General features: G+C 39.5%; 1 protein-coding gene and 1 pseudogene across 2 annotated transcripts in view; both read right to left on the bottom strand.

Annotated features, from left to right (window-relative positions):
* The window catches only part of HSD17B4 (hydroxysteroid 17-beta dehydrogenase 4), a 127,173-nt gene extending 116,844 nt beyond the window's left edge, over window positions 1-10,329 (bottom strand). Inside the window, exon 1 of the mRNA XM_079918110.1 lies at window positions 10,275-10,329. The gene's annotated coding sequence lies outside the window, so the exon portion shown is untranslated. The remainder of the gene's footprint in view (window positions 1-10,274) is intronic.
* On the bottom strand, window positions 2,394-2,835 carry LOC307184207 (large ribosomal subunit protein eL32-like; annotated as a pseudogene). The gene has a single exon. The product of its transcript is annotated as a large ribosomal subunit protein eL32-like (transcript).
* Window positions 10,330-19,153: the final 8,824 nt, after the last annotated feature.

The raw sequence follows: 19,153 nt of genomic DNA, 5'->3' as shown, positions 1-19,153 counted from the left end.
ACTAAATGTCCTGGGCTCTCTAGGCAACATTTTTTCAAGCCTATGGCTTTAAATAGAACTTGTCTGCTATGACTTCCACATCTGTACCTTAAGGTTCAAACATGCCCTAGAACTTCAGAATCATATACCCAACACCCTGCTGGATATTTGTCCACAGGTGTTTTTTTGGGGGTTTTTTTTTTGGTTTTTTTTTTTGTGGTAAGCGGGCCTCTCACTGTTGTGGCCTCTCCCATTGTGGAGTACAGACTCCGGACGCGCAGGCTCAGCGGCCATGGCTCACGGGGCCAGCCGCTCCGCAGCATGTGAGATCTTCCCGGACCGGGGCACGAACCCGTGTCCCCTGCATCGGCAGGTGGACTCTCAACCACTGCGCCACCAGGGAAGCCCTCCCACAGGTGTTTTTAAAAAGCATCTTAAAATTAACACAGCCAAAATAGTACTCTTGATTCTTCATAGAACTCAATTACCAAACTCTTTTCTCAGATGAACTGTTTTGAATAAATAACACTATCCAATTTTTTAAGCCAAACTTTCAGGGACTTTTCCTTATTTCTCACTGCCCATCAGAATCCTCATTCTCAAACGTACGTATAAATTATCAACATATCATGTACAATTTGCCTTCAAAACATATCCTAAATCTATCTTCTTGTTTTCCATTTCTACTGTTTAAACCATCGTTGCTCAGATTATTCACAGCACTTTAGCTAGTCTCCCTGCTTCCATTCTTCTGCCTACACAATAGTTTTTTGTTTGTTTGTTTTTCCTTATTAACTTTACTGAAGTGTGACTTACATGCAATAAAAAAGCACCTATTTTAAGTTTGCAGTTTGGTGAGCTTGTCAAATGTATACACCCATATGATCATCAACCCTATCAGGATACAGAATATTTCCATCACCCCCCAAATTTTCCTTGTATCCATTTGCATTTTACCCACCCTCACCTCTGGCCTAGGCAACAACTGATATGTTATCAGTTGTTGCCTAGGCCAGAGATTACTATAGATTAGGTTTACCTCTTCTGTAATAGTATATACATGGGTTCATATGGTATGTGTTCTTTTGTGTCCTAGGTAGCTCAGCACATTTTTTGAGATTCGTCAATGTTGTGTGTCTAGTAGTTTGTTTCTTTTTATTGTTTGGATATACCACAATTTGTTTAAGAAAATATCAAAGAAAATCTTTGTGATCTTAGAAGATAAAACTACTAAATAGGCTATAATAAAAAATTAACACCATCATGATGAACTGCCCAAAATTAATGTATTAAATAACTTAGAGCCCAGGGAGATGATGCTAGGAAATCTACCAAATAAACCATCTAGTCTAAAAATCATATAATCATGAGGAAGTATACTTATAAGCCCATTCTTCAATGGGAAAGTACTAAGGTTCAGTAATTAGTTTAAACATAATAAGTACATAAATAGTGAGTTTGGGGGAAAAAAAGATTGTTTTCTGGGATAATCACACATAGGTGACATTTTATGCTAAAATGGCATAAAGTCCATTGAAATTGGTTACATAAAATTACAAGGTATCTGAGGCATCTGCATTCGAGACAATATTCTCCTCCAGTTAAGGAATGGAAAATTAGACATAGGGTATTTCCAAGTAATGTAGTCAATACTACTGTAGTATTAAGTGGACAGGAAGTCCTGCTTTTAAACTGAAATTGCTCCTATTAGCTTTAATCACTGATGTGAGTACTTTTAAAGTCTGGATAACCACTAAGGATTCATTTCCACAATATGCCTCCATTTAATGTGAAATCAGATGGAAGGTGTCCCAAACAACTGTTCAGTTTCTTTTTTTCAGTTATTCATTAATTAATTTATTTTTTGTTCCACCTGTTGAATGTGCTCTTTGAAAAAGACTTTGTGTGTTCCATTGTTTGGTGAATTCTTCTATAAATTTCAGGTATGTCCTGCTGGTTGATATTTTATTCACATCTTTTATATCCTTAGTAATTTTCTGCAGAAATTTCAACTGTAATGTGGATTTGTCTAATTTTGCTTGCAGATTTTTCTCAGTTTTCACTTCATAGATTTATGAATCTCTGGTATTAGGTTCACAGGGATTCAGAATTGACACTTTCATTTTTATGAAATTCCCCTTCTCATCTTTGTCAATATTCCTGGTTGTGAGGACTTCTCTGTATATTTTCCCATTCTCTTACTGTTGGACTATCTGTAACTCCATATTTAAAATGCACTTCCTCTAGATGATATAAAATTGGATTTAGCACTTAAATCCAGTGTAATATTCTTTGGCTTTTTTTTAGAAAGTTTAGAGCATTTATAATTAATCTAATGATTTACATGGTTGTTTCTAAGTGTACCATCCAGCTATTTGTTTTCAATTTGTCCTATATGTACACTTTTTTGAGTTTTATGGTTTTATTAACACGAATACAATGTGCACACAAGCTGTCTCTTCATTTTCTTCGCTGTGCAGCCTGGCATTGGGATTGGTGACTGACAGCCGGCTAGGCTGCTCTTTCCACAATGGCTCTGTGGTTCTTAGAGGAGACGATGTGAGAAATCACAGCCCAGTAATATATGCTCCACATCAGCAGCATTTCAAGCTCCTTGACACTGTGGACAGAACTTTCAGAAGTCACTGGTCAGCAAGTGCTTTGTTTTCTTGCTGTTCCAGTAACCAAAGTTGGACATCAAAATCTGGCCCCTGAATCTCCTGCACACCCTATTGTCATGCCCCTGGGCTTCTGCCAGTTCTGCTTAATTATGACATATCGGTCTGACTGGTGCTGGATGGATTTCTTGGTTCTCTTTTTGATCTTTGGCTTCATGAGAGGTCTGAGGGCGGCCATGATGCTGAGGAGGACGTGTCCCATATATTTTTTATTCTCCGTCCCTGCATTCTTTATGACTATTTAAATGTTTTCAATATTCAATTTTTCTTTACCATGGTCTTACTAGCTATAACTTTTAAGTTTATGCAGTAGGAGCTCTAGGGTTTGCAATATGCATCTTATCACAGTCTTTCTTCAAGTAATATCATGCCTCTTGAGTTTTAATGTAAGAAATGTATAACAGTATATTTCTATTATGCCCTCCTCTTCTTTATACTTTTATTGTCAAATAATCTACATCTTCATTGGCATAAACCCCACAAATATATTATTATTTTATAATTTAAACAATAAAGTACATTTTAAAGAAATTTTAAAATGAAGGAATTTTTTAAAATTTACCTACATAGGGCTTCCCTGGTGGCACAGTGGTTGAGAGTCTGCCTGTCGACGTAGGGGACATGGGTTCGTGCCCCGGTCCGGGAAGATCCCACATGCCGCGGAGCAGCTGGGCCCGTGAGCCATGGCCACTGAGCCTGCGCGTCTGGAGTCTGTGCTCTGCAACGGCCACAACAGTGAGAGGCCCGTGTACCACAAAAAAAAAAAAAAATTTATCTACATAGTGACTATTCACAGTATTTTTTATTTCTTAGTAAAACTCTGGTTTACTCTTCCTTCAGCCTGAAGAAATTTACTGTAAATTTTCTTCTTGTGCAGATCCTTGGGTGATGAATTCTCCACGTTTTTCTCTTCCTGAACATATTTTTATTTTAGCTTCATTTCTGAAGAATATTTTTTCTAGATATCGAATTTTAGGTTGACAGACATTTTTTCAACATTTTAAAGATGTTGTTCCAAAATATTCTGGTTTGCATTGTTTCTGATAAAAAGTCAACAACTTTCTTACGGTTATTCTCCTGCACTTAATCTCTCTTTTCTCTGGCTGCTTTTAAAATTTTCTCTTTAACAATGATTTTATAAAATTTGAATTATGTGCCTTTGCTTTTCTTTTTCCTGATTAGAATTTTTTGAGCTTCTAGGACATGCAGCCTTATAATTTTGAACAAATTTGGAAAATATTAGCCATTATTTATTCAATTCCTGTCCACCTCCTTCCTGGAACTCTAATAACACTGTTGTTAGAGTTCTTAGTACCATCCCATATTTCACCAAAGCTAAATATATCTGTATGCATAATTTCTATTGTTATGTCTTTAAGCTCACTGATATTTTTTCTGTGGTGTTTAATCTGCACATAACGTATTTTGGGTTCTAGACATTCTATTTTATTCCTTTTAATATATGGAATTTCTGTCCACACTATGTTCATGTTTACATCAACCCTGGAATGATCTGGACATTTCCCTTTTCCCAGCACTGAGGCACCTGAATTAAAGTTCGGGGTCACCTAGGTAAAGTACAGGGGAATTACTGTTGTACATTTGTCACAGTGAAAAATGATCTTTCATCATAGGCCTCTCTTCCAGTCAATGGGTTCATGGTCTGAGAATCAGATCACATCTGGAATCTAGGAAAAAAGAATTGTGACTTTTTAATGGGCAGCTTCCCTCTGCCTCCTTATCATTTATTTTTATTTATTTTGATTGCACATATTATGCAAAATGCTTGCTTGCTGCATATTCATATTTCTGTAAGGACTAACATATCCTGTTAACCATTTCTATATCTCACTGTGAGTCAAGCTTCCTCATCTGCCACACAGATCTTGTTGCTCGTTGTGATAATTGCACTTACCTTGCTTTTGATTGCTAAGCACTACCATCCCCTCTTTGTTATTTTGAGATGCAATCAAATTAATTGCTATCAGGATTCCCAGTCCTAAAACAGCATCTCTTACTGTCATTCTTTGCCTAGACGGAACAGCCATCCCTGAGCTCCTAAACAATTTTTGTTCCCCTTTCACCAGTTACTTGCTTAGTACTGTCATCTGGCATGTCCTCTAGGCCTTCACGTGAAATACTGTCAGCTGTTTATCCAGCTTTATGTAATATATCCTACCTAGCTCTCTTTCTGAATCTTTGAATCCTTTCTCCATCATCAGCCCTGATAACTCTGACATTCCTACCTAATTTATTTTGTGTCAGTATTTTTTTAAATGTTTCTAATAGCTATCCTAGGAGAGAATAGCATGATCTCCCACTGTAGATGCCAGAGTGTTAAATTCTATTTCACAGGACTATCTCCCATATTGATAAACTCCCCCATCCACAACTTTCTTTTCTGTTCTGTTCCCCTTCGTTCAGCATCCTTAACATATACAATCCTGTGCATCTACTCTTGTCTCCTCATGGTATATTGGTACATATTAGCCAAATCCTGCAGCAACGGCAGCACATAGTTTTCCTCATTCCTTAGCAAGCCTAATAGTTCTCCATATGGATGTTCTGGGATTTGTGCTGGTACTTTCTTAGATCGGGTTTCCTGAAAATGGGGATTTTTAATGGGAAAGTTGATGGACAATGCTCTTAGGAAGTTCACCTGGAAGAATGTGAGAAAGGCAGAATCTGGCCGAAGGAGAAGCTGAATCACAATGTACAGTTGACCCTCGAACAATGAGAGAATTGTTGAACAACCCTCCACACAGTTGGAAATCTGAGTATAACTTATAATCGGCCATCCCTCTATGTGGTTCCTCCTTATACACAGTTCTGCACCCATGGATTCAGCAACTGCAGATCGTATAGTACTGTTCTGATCTATTTCTGGATCTCAGTGCTGGTTACACAGTATGTTTAGTTTAAGAAAATCCACTGAGTTTTAAATTAACAGTAGATGGAAATTAATGCAGGCATAGTAATTCAGTGAGTTTTTTTACGGGTTAGAGGTTTAGAAAAAAGTTTTTAAAAGTCTTTATTAAAAGATACTTTTCAGAGCCAATTATTTTCAGAAAAAAAAGTTTTCTTAAATGAAAATAAAGATGAAAAGACAAAACTTTAAATACTCTAAAAAATTTCCCCAGAGCTGGATTTTTTCAGTTTATATAATGCAATCTGCTTAAACTGATCTATTCTAAACAGTCTTTCACCACTGTGACCGTCCAAAATTAACAACCTTTATTTATATATGTAAGGTCCTTCCAGGGTACATTTGAATCATCAAAGACAGACAAAGATGTGTTTAATTTCATTTAAGTCTATTTGGTTAAATTTTCTCTCTTTGAACATCAGTAGAGCCATGTGTGATATCTAATGGAAAATATTTCAGATTATTTGCTTAAGTAGATGGTCATGTCTGAGTCTATCATCTATTATTTATATTTTAAAGACATTTAATTTTAGAACTATATAATTTTGTTCTCTATTTTCTTCCTTCCGTCTTAGGTGTACACCTAATACATAGATGGATTTACAAAAGTATAGGAACTAGAATGTTTATAACATCACTGTTTATAATAGGCCAAAACTGCCAACTACACTATTAATGCCTATCAACACTAGAATGGATAAATAAACTGTGGTATATGTCCATAATAGTAGTATGTAACAATGAGAATCAAAATCAAAATCCACATACAACAATATAAATGAAACTCACAGACATATCAATTGAGAGAAGTTCAATTATTCATGAAATACTCATGAATTCAAAGTTCAATTATTCATGGCTGAATAATATTCTGATGTGTGTGTGTGTGTATCACAATTTGTTTATCCATTTAGCTGTCAACACTTAGGTTGTTTCCATGTCTTGACTATGAAATAATGCTGCAATGACCATGACAGTGCAGATGTCTCTTCAACATAATGATTTTGTTCTCTTTGGATATACACCCAGAAGTGGAATTGCTGGATCATATGGCAGTTCTATTTTTAATTACTTGAGGAACCTCCATACTGTTTTTCATAGTGGCTATATTAAAACACTTCCTGATGTAAAATTCCTATACACTAGCAATGAAAGATCAGAAAGAGAAATTAAGGAAACAATCCCATTTACCACTGCAACGAAAAGAATAAAATACCCAGGAATAAATACCTAAGGAGGCAAAAGAACTATACTCAGAAAACTAAGATACTGATGAAAGAAATCAAAAACGACACAAACAGATGGAGAGATATACCATGTTCTTGGATTGGGAGAATCAATATTGTGATAATAACTATACTACCAAAAGCAATCTACAGATTCAATGCAATCCCTATCAAATTACCAGTGGCATTTTTCACAGATTTAGAACAAAAAATTTTACAATTTGTATGGAAACACAAAAGACCCCGAATAGCCAAAGCAATCTTGAAAAAGAAAAAAACGGAGCTGGAGGAATCAGGCTCCCTGACTTCAGACTATACTATAAAGCTACAGTAATCAAGACAGTATGGTACTGGCATAAAAACAGAAATATATATCAGTGGAACAGAATAGAAAGCCCAGAGATAAACCCACGCACCTATAGTCACCTTATCTATGAAAAAGGAGGCAAGAATATACAATGGAGAAAAGACAATCTCTTCAACAAGTGGTGCTGGGAAAACTGGACAGCTACATGTAAAAGAATGAAATCAGAACACTCCCTAACACCATACACACAAAAAAACTCAAAATGGATTAAAGACCTAAATATAAGGCCAGACACTATAAAACGTTTACAGGAAAACATAGGCAGAACACTCTTACATAAATCACAGATGTTTTCTGACCCACCTCCTAGAGTAATGAAAATAAAAATAAAAATAAAGAAATGGGACCTAATTAAACTTAAAAGCTTTTGCACAGCAAAGGAAACCATAAACAAGACAAAAAGACAACCCTCAGAATGGCTGAAAATATTTGTAAACAAAGCAACTGACAAGGGATTAATCTCCAAAATATACAAACAGCTCATGCAGCTCAAAACAACAAACAACCCAATTAAAAAATGGGCAGAGGCTTCCCTGGTGGCGCAGTGGCTGAGAGTCCACCTGCCGATGCAGGGGACACGGGTTCGTGCCCCGGTCCGAAAAGATCCCACATGCCGCGGAGCAGCTGGGCCCGTGAGCCATGGCCACTGAGCCTGCGCGTCCGGAGCCTGTGCTCTGCAACGGGAGAGGCCACAACAGTGAGAGGCCCGCGTACCACAAAAAAAAAAAAAAAAAAGAAATGTTTCATTTATAAAAATCAAGTTTCTGGAAACAAATTTTGGTAAAAACCTATGCCTTCTCCCATGATATGTCTCACAACAAAATAAAACTAGAAACATTGAAAAAGATAATCAGGAAATAGCAAAAATAAAATACATAAAATGACAGGAAAATCACAAACCTTTCAACATCGTCTATAGATAAGCAGTTCTTTTTCTCTTCTCAACAAAAATTAAGAAACATTAATACTGCATCACATCGTTTAAATTCTAATTTCTGAGGTTAACAGAAATGTTTGCAAATGTTAAGTTATAGCTAATGAACTAACATAAATGAATCAGTATCCTAATAGTTTTCTTTTATTAAACCAGGATGATCAAAACCAGAAAAAGGGGCTTCCCTGGTGGCGCAGTGGTTGAGAGTCCGCCTGCCGATGCGGGGGACGCGGGTTCGTGCCCCGGTCCGAGAAGATCCCACCTGCTGCGGAGTGGCTGGGCCCGTGAGCCATGGCCACTGAGCCTGCATGTCCAGAGCCTGTGCTCTGCAACTGGAGAGGCCACAACAGTGAGAGGCCCGCATACCGCAAAAAAAAAAAGAAAAAAAACCCAGAAAAAGTAAACACAATGAGCTATGTGCTGTAGACATTGCAAATATTAAGTGCATTATTAAAGTTCTCTTTGATAATCTTTTCTAAAATCAATTTCAAAACGTTTCCTCAAGCCAAAGTGAGTCTATGCACTAACAGACAAAGCAACCCATGTATGATTTTCTTATTGTTTTGAATTTCTATTCCAGCTTTTCTCTTTCCTGTGGAACTGATAAGAAAAAGTGTAAGTACAAAGAGGTTCAGCAGAGCAAACTAAGCACATGCACATAAAAAACACCCATTAACGTATGTTGACACACAAGTTGCCCATAGGCAGTATCTTTTAATGGTTCTTAATTTTGTTGCTTACTGCATTGATGGGCTTAGAGATTATCATACTAGGTGAAGTAAGTCAGAAAGAGAAAGACAAATACCATATGATATCACGTATATGTGGAATCTAAAATATAACACAAATGAACCTATCAACAAAACAGAAACAGACTCACAGACATAGAGCAGACTTGTGGTTGCAAAGAGGAAGGAGGGTGGGGAGGGATGGATTGGGAGTTTGGGGTTAGTAGATGTAAACTATTATATATAAAATGGATAAACAACAAGGTTCTACTGTATAGCACAGGGAACTATACTGAATACTGCTCAGGCAACAGAAGTACTAGCTAGATTGGAGATGGGGTATGGGCATGAAAGCAAGCAGAGTCAGAGCACATTTAGGTGTTTGAATTTTGTGCTTAAAATATTTTAAGCAGGATTACTCCAGAGAAATGTTTACATCATGGAAAGATCACTCTGCCCCATAATTGAGAATTGATTGTAGGTGGGCAGGGGTAACAGATAGAAACCTACTGGGAAAAATTGAGACCAGAAGTAATGCAGAGGAAATGTTGAAGAGAGGGTAATTTGGAGATTTTTTTTTAATTAACTTTTATTGGCGTATAGTTGATTTACAATGTTATGTAGTTTCTGTAGTACAGCAAAGTGAATCAGTTATACATATACATATATCCACTCTTTTTTAGAGTCTTTTCCCATATAGGGCATTACAGAGTATCGAGTAGAGGTCCCTATGCTATACAGTAGGTTCTTATTAGTTACCTATTTTTGGAAATGGAGTCAATAGGTCTTTTTGATTAATAGAATGTACGAAAACGATAGAAATAACTCCCATATTTCTGGCTTGAGAATCTAGGTTACGGTGGGCCATTCATCAAAATAAGGAATAGTGGGAGAAGATCAGCTTTTGGAGGGAACACGATTTCAATTTTGGGCAAACTGCCTACAGTAAGCGAAGTGAAGCTATGGCTGGAGATGCCAAACAGACAGCTATGGTTCTACAACTCTGAAAGTTTGGTTTCAACTCTCAAGCAGAGCAAGAAAAGTCTCTCTGTAACTCAAGCCTAAATCTCCAACGCAGTCCTGTCACTGAAAACTCGCCCCTACACCAGCCCCTTGCACTCTTAGCCCTTTGTCCACATATGCCTTTTGACGTTGTACCCCTTGATTCTGGGGCTCACCGAAACCCGGAAAGGCTAGACTCCAAGGCGCTGAAAGTTAAAAAAGCCCTTGTAATAAGAAAGGTCACTCCTGGGCTTTGAGCCAGGACCTCGCCCCGCCCCCGCGCTGCCTCCAACCAGGAGGGTGCGTGGCCTGGAGGCGGGGCCCTCTTCTTCCGGAGGGTTGGTGCCCGTCACCCCGCCCCCTGCTCCCTACAAAGGCGCGTCTACCCGTGACGCTATCCTAGCATCAGGCCAACGGCGAGCTTCTTTGCTTACTGGGCACAAAGAAGTCCGCGGGCGTTTGGAATGTAGACTCGAATCAAGATGTAAATGTGAGCCTTGGGCATATGGCCACCAACGGTAAGCCAGTGGGACAACTCAGTAAACTGCAGTCTCCACTCTCCCGCCCGCTGCCGAGAAGGGCGTAGCTACGGCGACTGAGCAGCGCCAAACTTCTTCAAACGCAATCTCACGAGGGAGCCTAGCAAGCGGAGTATCGGTTCCGTCGCCAAGCTCCACCTGGCACAAGTACCCAGATCTTCATGCAGGGTACTTGCTTCAATCTTGCGTTGTGGTCTTTCCAATAATCCCGTTATTCTGTTTAAAAAAAAAAAAACTGCGAAAAGAATAAAAGAAAAAAAGGTTGTGTGCGTTATTCTTACTTTCAGAAATGTCAGTGCAAAATCAACCCAACTGTGATCTTCCATGAGGTGTGCTCAGCCACAGGCCCACAAGAGCGAGAATGAAGGCTTTCTCAGCCATTGCTGGGAAGCTAATACACCACTTCCCAGACTCACAGCTGGGCTCTGGCTAGTCGCAGGCAGAGTGAGGTGTATGATACACTACAAAAGAGGGTTGCTTTATTAGTGTACACTGTTCTCTAATGCTCTTAGCTTGTTCTCGTGTCCTCGTTCTTGTGGGGGGAGGCAGAAGAAGAGACTTAAAGGTACCAGTTAAAGGTAACTCGGTCTATTTGGGGTAAATGCAATCTTTCAGGATTTCTCCCTCCTCCCTTTTCTAGCCTAAAGGTCACATTAAGATAGAGGAAAGATTTGGCAGGGGTAGGAGTGGTCCTTAAAGCCCTGCTGGCCTCTGTTTCTCCCCCAAGCTACTGATAAAGTATGTGGCAGATAGAACTTGAGGTTTATTCTCTCAACATAACTGAGACGTCTCAGTGATCCTCAACCTACCTGCACTTGGCCCCAGCTCAAGTCTACCCAGCCTCTGAAACGTGTTTGCATCAGCATGTGGGCTCAGGTATTCCTAGAATCTGCTGTGCATTGTCTCTCGCTCTCAGAATTATTTTAGCAACTTCTATGTGAGTCTAAAATAAAATTTTCAAACAAGCAAAAATAAATCTCTTCCATGCCAGCCAGGAGCCAAGGAAACAGGAATAGGACCTTCAGCACATTATTGCATAAACAAACAAGGCCGTTAACATTCTGCCGCAGTCACTTTATGATGATTCAAAGTCACTTGCATAGCAGTGTCTTCTCAGAGTCAATATCTATCTGGTCTTTCTATCCTCTTCTCTCCCCCATCTCTCAGGCCCTGGCCCCGGAAGGGGAAAAGGGGTGTTGGGTCCCTGAAGACCCCAGGCCAACCACACCCCCTATTATCTACCCTCCTGATCTTTCTCCCTTTCCCAGTAAGAATTCTACTTAATCTCTGCTAGTCAGAACTCCTCCTGAGTTTGTCTTCTTTGCTCCGACCTTATGGATGTCTCTTTTCTAAGGGGTTACGCTTATAAGGGAGACACTAAGCTTTGTGACTTAGCTCTCATGGTGTGTGGAGAGCTGGGAGGGCATGAAGGGACGTTACGGGGAAACAGTATTTTTCTCTTTTTTGCTGCTGAGTCTCTGAACCTGCTTCCTATTGTTGGAGAATACCTCTACCTATTTCCTACCTCAGAGGCTGAAAATAAGAGACACTTATATTCTTAGCCTCCTTGCAACCAGGCATAGCACATGTCCTAAGTTCTGCCAATCAGGTGCTTCCTCCCAAGGCTTTGAATTGGGATGGAGAGAATGACAAACTATACAGAATCCATTCTGGTGATAGGTGGTAGAAGCAGCAATGGTCTTAGCTCTAGCGGGGGTGGGCAAAATTCAGTGGTAGTGGCATCAGAAGGGTGAGTGGTGGCGTCTAGTATCCAGCTGCAAGGAGAACGGTGTCTTCACTAGACCACCTGCAGCATGATTGGGGCAGGGTTCCTGGCTGCAAAGCCCCTGACCTCACTCACTGGCCCTGAAAGTGATTCTGTCAGCTGTCACTGAGCTGCAGCTGGTTTGAGATTGCAGCTGTGCAGGGTGATTGAGCACATATAGACTACAGTAGCCAAGTTTAATATGAAAATAGATTCATTTGGGAACCAACACAGGCTTTCCAGGAGCTCATACTGCATAAGTCAGAATCAAGCCTTGGATGGAGATAGAAATTTTTCCCTGGAATCACAAGAAGTTCCCTAGGGGACCCTATACTGTAAAGGCAGCTGTAATTTACATGAACTTAAGACTCATTAATTTATCCCATACACACTACTAAATATAAAATAGATAACCAACAAGGACCTACTGTATAGCACAGAGAACTATACTCAATATTTTCTAATAACCTATAAGGGAAAAGAATCTAAAAAAAATAGATATATGTGTCTGTATTACTGAATAACTTTGCTGTACACCTGAAACTAACACAACATTGTAAATTAACTATACTTCAATTAAAAACAAAAAGACCCATTGATAGCACCAGGAACGAAGCACCTCAGACCTGGTTTTTCCTCAAGCTCAGTTTAGTAGGTAGCAATCTAATGGATTTTTTGCTAATTTTTTTTCTCTTTTATCTTGTTTCTTAGCCTTGGATAGACGACCCAGTTTGGACCTAATGCAGCAAGAGAATATCTGCAGGAAAAAAATCTTTTTAAAATGCATCTTTCAGAGTAGGAAAGTTTATGTCCATGTGGCCTTACTGGACCTCTGAAGCACCCACCGTCTTGGTGGTGACAGTAGCTACAGCACAGCTGGAGAAAGCTTGGGTTTCTGCAAGAGGAGTGCATGAAAGCACAACTAACATCTCTACAGAAGATTTTTCCCAATAGAGTTTATGTTCACAGACCGTGGCCAACCAGCACAGTATGACTAGTAACCTGACAGGCTTAAACAAGAACTTTTCTCTTTCCTCCATCCCGCAGATAATCCTAAATAAATTGGCTGGCAACTGCAGTAAGGGTCTGGATTGCGCTGGAATCTGGGAGTGTCATTTTTGCTTATGATAACTGCTGCTAGTGTATTTCCAGCAGTGAGGCTGCTACTACACTGACCTTCTGTATGCTGTGCGCTTTGTTTTTTGTTTGTTTGTTTTTTCAGCAATAGAAACATCAATGGTTTAATGGATGGGTGATCTTGCACATCTGAAGCAAGGTCCTGGAGCTACATCCCACCATGTGCTGCAGACAGTGGGCAGGACATGTTAGCAGTCTTTGTTCTGCTGTGCTCTTCGGAAAAGTAAGACACAGAGAGAATTGCAGCTGGGTTAGGCCTACTTTGGAGGTTAGAGGAGTTACATCCATTTCTAGTATAACAGGGCAAGATATGGTGATAGCACTAAGTGGTGGACAGTGTATAAAAGTTAAGTTTTTAATAAAAGCAGGACCATGTTTTCCATTTTAAACTTATCTCTTGGTACTTGCCTGGCTGTCCAGTGGTTGAGACTCCACACTTCCACTGCGGGGGGCACGGGATCGATCCCTGGTCGGGGAACTAAGATCCCATACACAAGAGGAGGTCACAGAGGGAGGAGGTCACAGAGGGAGGCAGGGACCGGATAGTGTGGAATCTTGGAGGCCACAGTGGAAAGTATGGATTTTATTCTAGTTATAATGGGGAGCGCTTCAGAAGCGGGGGAGTAAAATGATCCGTTGAGCAAAACTACATATTCCCCTCTGTGCACTTACAAGAACGTAAATGCATAGAGAAAAGCCCAGGAGAACATACCACCTGATTAAGTGGTTAGTTCTGGGCATGATTTGGGACCATGGCAATGATCAAGGGGACTTTGGCTTTTTCTGTTTTTTACCTGAAAAGCTACTTGTGTAATTATACAAATGAATAACTTCTAAAAACAAGTTAAGCGCCATAAAATCCCATGTGTTGTGTAGCTTAAAACCCTCTCAGTTACAAGCAGCTGCATCGCTCTGAACTGAACACAGTATCTGTGGAGCTTGTGAACTCTGCTTCAGACACAAACCTGAATTACAGGATGTATATCTCCCTTAGAGAAACCGCAAGCAGTCGTGTGTATTGCGTAGTGAGCAAAACCTCTTAGGGAAAAGTTGGTAAGACTGAAAAGAGGCACAGTAAGTAAAGCCGATTGTGAGGCTGAGAAAACCCAAATAGGGAGTAAGAACTTGATAAATGAACTTGTTTACAAAATAGAAATAGACTCACAGACAGAGAAAACAAAACTTATGGTTACCAAAGGGGGTGGGAGGATAAATTAGGAGTTGACATCAACAGATACATGCTACTGTATATAAAATAGATAAGTAACAAGGACCTACTGTATAGCACAGGAAAGTATATTCAATATCCTGTAATAATCTATGATGGAAAAGAAGCTGAAAAATAGATAGATATGAATAACTGAATCACTTTGCTGTACACCTGAAACAACATTGTAAATTAACTATACTTGAATTTTTAAAAAGGGTTAAAAAAAAAAAGATTAAGAACTTGGCTGGTTTCTCCCAGTTGGAAGCAACTGATAATTCTATGCATTGTCTAAACTATGAAAACCAGTTTTAGTATATAGTGAGCTACTGCCAGTTTTGTCTTTCTTTGTAGAAGGTACCTGATGAAATGTGCTTTAAGAGTAACCTGGATTATCTTGGACACCTACTCCCATGACCATTGAGCCACTTGGGATTTACTACCCACTTTCACATCTCATTGCTTTCAATCTTCCTCCTTCCTGTTCACACCCTCTCACTCATCACATGGCTTATTTCCTGCTACGTGACTCTTCACCTCAGCTCCTTTCATTATGCTTGGAGACTTTAGAAGCCCTGTGCATGATCCAGCCAATGCCCTGCTTCCTAGTTGCTTAATGCCCGCACTTCCAGTGACTTTTTAATCCAGTCCACTTTGGCAACTTTTTCCCATAGTCACACCCTGGACATGTTCGTTACCAGTTACCACTTCGGCAATCTCACATCCAAACCTTTCCAGCTCAAGTACTCCCATTGCAGAATCCTTCCCTCTCACGGCAACTTCCAACGCATCCCTCCGTGTCTCTCTGGACACCCAGAGCCTCTTTCTGTCTTCCTTTCTGTCTTGCTTAGACTCCATGACTCATCATTATAATCCACAACCTTGCTTCTCTTTTCCTCCTAGAAAACTTTTCTTTTCACTCCTAGAAAACTTTGAGATTTTCTAGCTTAAAATGTCTTCTAATTTCTATGATCATTTCTTTCTTGATGCATGAGTTATTTACAGATATATTTCTTCATGTCAAATATATGGGGATTTCCTAGTAATCTTTTTATTGTTGATTTTGAGCTGAATGCCTTATTATCAGAGAACATATTCTGATTTCAGTCCTTTAAACATATTGAGGTTGGCTTTATGACCCAATTTTAGTAAAATTTGATTCAATGTTAGTAAAGATTCCATGTATATTTGAAAAGAATGTGTAATTTGCAGTTTGGAGCTCAGGGTTCTATACATGGCTATTAGGTTAAGTTTGCAGATCATATTTTTCAAGCCTTTTATATCCTTACTGATATTTTGCCTGCTTGTTCTATCAGTTACTGAGAAAAATGTGTATAAAATACCCCACTATGACTGTAGACTGTGAGGAAAGCCTAATGATTTAACACAGATTAGTGGAAAATATAGAATGAGAAAATGCAAGGAAAAGTTCTGGAAAGAGTGATACAAGTTATTTTTACTTGGAAGTGACACCTCGATTTTTTTTAATGAATTTATTTATTGTTTATTTATTTCACTTATTTATTTTTGGCTGCGTTGGGTCTTCGTTGCTGCATGCAGGCTTTCTCTAGTTGTGGTGAGCGAGGGTTACTCTTCGCTGCATTTAAGTGCCTAGTAAGTAGTAAATGCTCAGTAAAATTTAATTTTCTTCCTCTTATGCAGAGGAACTGAAGGTTTACTCTAGAACAACCCAGTGACTATAGCTATAGTCACCTGTAATCACAGGTGGTTGGATATATTTATGCTTACCTGTGGGTAGAGTCCCTGGCGTGAACCATGGGTTCGGTACTTTCCATCTAATTCTCAGTATTAAAGAATCCCTTCAACATTTGTATATGAGAAGTGGCTTAAAGTTTATTCGTTATCTGTTGTTACACAACAAATTACTACAAAACCTAGACAGTTTAAAATCACAAACATTTATTTATTATTTCAGCTTCTATGAGTCATAAATCTGGGCCTGGTTTAAGGGGGCACCTCCAACTCAGAGTTTCTCAAAATGTGTCTCACAAGGCTGTAATCAAGGTGTTGACTGGCTGCAGTCATCTCAAGGCCCATTTGGGGGAGGCTCCACTCTGAGCCCACTCCTGTGGCCACGGGCAGGCCTCCGGTCTTTGCTGGTTATTGGCTGGAGACATGAGTTCCTTGCCACGTGGGCCTCTCCATAAGGCTCCTCACAACTTGGCAGTTGTCCTCCCTCAGAGCGAGCAAATGAGAGAGCAAGAGAAGGCACCTAGACAGAAGCCATAGCCTCTTTTTTTTTTTTTTAATAGACTTCATTTTTTAGAGCAGTTTTAGGTTCACAGCAAAATTGGGCAAAAAGTACAGAGGGTTCTTATATAACCCCTTCCCCGACACATGTACAACCACGCACACGCACACCGTGGACATCCCCCGCCAGAGTGGTAATTTGTTACAACTGATGAGCCTATATTGACACAACATTATCACCCAAAGTCCACATTTAGGTATTGTACATTTTATTGGTTTTGACAAATGTATAATGACACGTATCCTCCATTATTGTACCATACAGAATAGTGTCACTGCCTTCAAAATCCTCTGTGCTCTGCCTGTTCATCCCTCTCTCTCCCTAACCCCTGGCAACCACGGATCTTTTTACTGTCTTCATTTTTTTTTTTTTTTTTTTGTCTTTTCCAGAATGTCATATAGTAGGAATTATACAGTGGGGAGCCTTTTCAGATTGGTTTCTCTCACTTAGAACATGCACTTAAGTTTCCTCCATGTCTTTTCATGGCTTGATAGCTCACTTCTTTTTAGCACTAAATAATATTCCATTGTCTGGATGTACCACAGTTTATTTACCATTCCATCTGCTGAAGGACACCTTCGTTGCTTCCAAGTTTTGGCACGCCATAGTCTTTTTGTAACCTAATCTTAGAAATAACATCCCATTACTTCTGTGGAGTTCAGTTCATTGGAAGCAAATCAATAAATCCAGCCCGCACTCAAAAGGGAGAGATTACACAAGGGTGTGAATATCAAGATGGGGGAGGGAGGATCACAGAAGCTATCTCAGAGGTTGCCTACCACACCAGGGAAGACAAGTGTTTACAGCGACCTTGACCATGCCCAACCAGCCACATCAGTGAAAGGATGCCCTTTATAGAATCTGTGCCTGAAAAGAGTCGACTCTTGTTTTACTGTAGAATAGTTTACTAGAGTACTAAAACTACTGAGCGACACAAATGGATGCTATTTTGCTCATTTTGAGAATGATCCTAAAGCAATGCGCAGCACTATAAAATTCTCTGCCAGCTCATTTTACTAGAAAAATAGAATCTACTTCTGGCTCATTTTCTTGTACAGCTGCCCATTCCATTCAAGTTTTTAAAAAAAGAGAAGACCTCCCAATTAAACTATGCCATTTATTCCGCTCCTCCCTGTACTGCAGAGTGGAGTATATGATAGAGGACAAAATATCTGATAAATAAAATAATTCCAGTATTATTGCACGTATTATATCACATATAGTTACTTATACTTCTGTACAGAAATGACAATGAGCTGAATATACGGTTTTACAGAGTAGGCATCCACTTGAGAAATGTTCGGATGTCATGTTAAAGTGCAATGTGCCAAATTTAAAATAAAGAATATTTATTACTGCTCACAGTAAAATATGTATATATGTGATATCGTTTTATATAGAGATTGATAAAATATCACTGGAATGTATATAGGAATTCAGATTCTATATTTTTTTGGTAGGGAAACTTTATCCTATTTACCATCAAGTGGAATGGAAAGGTGAAGTCTGGTGCTTTTTTTCATCCGCAGATCCTAAAATCCCCATACTAGTCCAACATTTGGGGGAAAAGTATTTGTGAAACCATCTCTCGGTGGGAACAGTGGATCTACACGCTTATTTACAACTTTTAACAGATGAATCCCTTAACTCTCTGAGAGGTGTGTCCAAATGTAGCATGAAACCTCTGCTCTTTGCCTTATTGGGTAGTTACATCCAACCTGAGTATGTTAAACAATTTGGTGATTTCTGCCTCAGGTGGAAACATGAAGGTCCACGATAGTTAGAAAACAGTGGCACCACATCACCACAAGAGGGAGTAAAGAGCCACAAAAACATCTCATACGGCTAGGCTCTAGCATTTCCGAGAAAACAGAACTTTTGCTGTTTCTATTCCCCCCACACTCTTACCTCTTCTAATAATCCAGAGACTTTCTTCTGGCCAAAGGCAGGCCCAGTACCTACAGATCTCTCTGTAGAAATGAAGAAAATAGAACCGGGAGCAGGTTACTTCTCCTATGCTGTCCCAGGCTGACTTTCCAGAGGAATGCTCCCAGATACCGATTCACACAGAAGTGGGTTCCTGTCTCATCGCTGAAGACACCCTTCAGTGCCTGCCTCTGCTCTCTGATTCACCACCCAAGCCCAAATATCTGGTTTATGAGAACACATGCCATGTTCAGTGATTCGAGTAGTTCTTGAATTAACTTACCACAGCACTAAAGTAACTAGGTAATACAGGGGCCAATGAGTAACTTTCAAAGGCCAACAGTAAGCACTCAATAAGGAGAAAGGTCAGACTTTGAGCCTAAGAAAACACACCTTTCTTGGAATGACATAAATAGAAATCCTCAGTTATAATCCACAATCATTGCTGAGTCCTTTGCGCCTGGGGA

The sequence above is a fragment of the Stenella coeruleoalba genome (genome assembly GCF_951394435.1).
Source record: "Stenella coeruleoalba genome assembly, chromosome: 3".
Classification (NCBI taxonomy): domain Eukaryota; kingdom Metazoa; phylum Chordata; class Mammalia; order Artiodactyla; family Delphinidae; genus Stenella; species Stenella coeruleoalba.
Note: the sequence above shows the minus strand (reverse complement) of the source record. Positions and strands in the feature narration are given on the sequence as shown.